The sequence below is a fragment of the Prunus avium genome, unplaced genomic scaffold, assembly GCF_965620075.1.
Source record: "Prunus avium unplaced genomic scaffold, drPruAviu1.hap1.1 HAP1_SCAFFOLD_114, whole genome shotgun sequence".
Taxonomy (NCBI): Eukaryota; Viridiplantae; Streptophyta; class Magnoliopsida; order Rosales; family Rosaceae; genus Prunus; species Prunus avium.
In genome coordinates, this window is record NW_028276942.1 from 72501 (window position 1) to 75000 (window position 2500).

A 2500-nucleotide genomic window follows, 5' to 3' on the forward strand; every position below is an offset into this window, starting at 1 on the left:
TCTATGCCAACCCCGGGAAGCACACCATTCACACACTCCCGACCGGTGTGGTGTGGCGGTGATTGGATAGTTACGGATTGAGCACTTGCCAAGGATCAAAATGTGTCATTTAGAAGAAACATTTTCAAAAAGTTTTTAAAATCTTGTGGGTTTGCAACTCATAAGAGCGTCACTTTCAACGTCCCCGGTATTGGATTGAGTTTCTAAAAACAACCGTGCACACCGAGGTTAAACTTTACCGGCTCCACTCCGACTCGCCGCTCGCCCACAATTTGTTTGCAACGAAACATTTGTTTTTAATTTTGTTGGTTTGAAATTGTTTTGAAAAGGTTCTTTAAATCTAGTGGGTTTGCAACTCATAAGAGCGTCACTTTCAACGTCCCCGGCATTGGATTGAGTTTCTAAAAACAACCGTGCACACCGAGGTTAAACTTTACCGGCTCCACTCCGACTCGCCGCTCGCCCACTAGTCCGAAGGCAACAAAACATTTGTTTTTCATTTTGATGAAAATTTCTGTTTTTAAATCTTGTTGGTTTGAAATTGTTTTGAAAAGGTTCTTTAAATCTTGCGGGTTTGCAACTCATAAGAGCGTCACTTTCAACGTCCCCGGCATTGGATTGAGTTTCTAAAAACAACCGTGCACACCGAGGTTAAACTTTACCGGCTCCACTCCGACTCGCCGCTCGCCCACAAATCCGAAGGCAACAAAACATTTGTTTTTAATTTTGATGAAATTTTTTGAAAACATTGGCTTGGCAAGCCCCAATCCGCGACTATCCACCCACCGCCACCCCACACGGGTGGTTGTTGTTGCGAAATGAGGTTGTGGTCGACATGCCCGTGCATTTGAGAAGGAGTTCCTAGCACTCCATGCTCTCCCATGCCAAAAAATAGCCTAGACAACCCCATTTCGCAACTTTCCACGCCTTTTTTTTCCTCCCTCACCCATGGCGGCGGCGTGGTGGCGGCGGCCGGATTCCGGCCACCACCGCCATGGGTGGCAGCCCCCCGACCCCGACACCAAACCCATAATACCGAGGCAACATATCGAGGCAACATGACATGGGTGTGGCGTGGGGGAAGGGGGCTGCAGCTAGGAAGGCATGGGCTGCCATGCATATGCAGGCAACACACACCCCCCTATATAGCATTTTATGCATTTAGCCCTTTGACAGGAAGAGACATCACCTATGCGCGAGGAGTCATAATGGGCTCTAAATAATTCAATACAAGGTATTTGGACGTGATTTTTTGCAGGGATACTAAGAAACATGCAATCTATGATGGGAAAAAGTTTCATAAATTTTTGAAGTCGGGAAGTATTTTTTATTAGTTTTAGAAGTCGTAAAATTGAAAAAATCATTAAAACAAATCCGGGAGGAATTTTTTAGTTTTGTAAGTTGGAGAAGGTCCTAAAAATCATAGACTACTTATGGGGAGCTTATTGTGCGAGGAAATTTCAATAAAAACGGGGTTTGACAAGATTTGAAAAATTCTGTCGACATTTGAAAAAACCTGGAACCATGCTGCCGGCATGCTGCGCACATGCTGCGCGCATGCTGCGCGCAGACTGCGCGCATGCCATGGCAGGACAAGTTTTGCTAGCCTCACTGTCTACAGATGCGCAAGCTGCGCGCACGCTGCGCACAGGCTGCGCGCATGCTGCGCACAGACTGCGCGCACGCTGCGCGCATGCCATGGCAGGACAAGTTTCGCTAGCCTCACTGTCGACAGATGCGCAAGCTGCGCGCAAGCTCCGCGCACGCTGCGCACAGCCTGTGCGCATGTTGTGCGCATGCTGGGCGCAGGCTGCGCGCAGGCGCCGCGCATGCCATGGCAGGACAAGTTTCGCTAGCCTCACTGTCGACAGATGCGCAAGCTGCGTGCACGCTGCGCACAGGCTGCGCACAGCGCATGCCATGGCAGGACAAGTTCGCTAGCCTCACTGTCGACAGATGCGCAAGCTGCGCGCACAGGCTGCGCGCACGCCATGGCAGGACAAGTTTCGCTAGCCTCACTGTCGACAGAATCAGCACGCTGCGCGCAAGCTGCGCGCACGCTGCCGGCATGGTGCGCGCACGCTGCCGGCATGGTGCGCGCACGCTGCCGGCATGGTGCGCGCACGCTGCCGGCATGCTGTGCGCACGCTGCGCGCGCGCATGGCAGGACAAGTTTCGAAAATTTCTGTCGACAGTCTCAGCAGCGCGCACGCTGCCGACATGCTGTGCGCACGCTGCGCACAGGCTGCCGGCATGCTGCGCGCAGCCCATGGCAGGACAAGGTCCGAAAAATTCTGTCGACATTTTTACGCCGTGGTAGGCTTCCGCTTCGCGTCACTTTGTCGACATTCAAGCCTACCATTTGTATTGAATTTTTCAAACCTTGTCAAACCCCATTATTCAAATGTCGAAAAATTTTGTCGACATTTTTACGCCATGATAGGCTTCCGCTTCGCGTCACTTTGTCGGAATGCATCGCATGGCGAGGCAAGGCCACGGC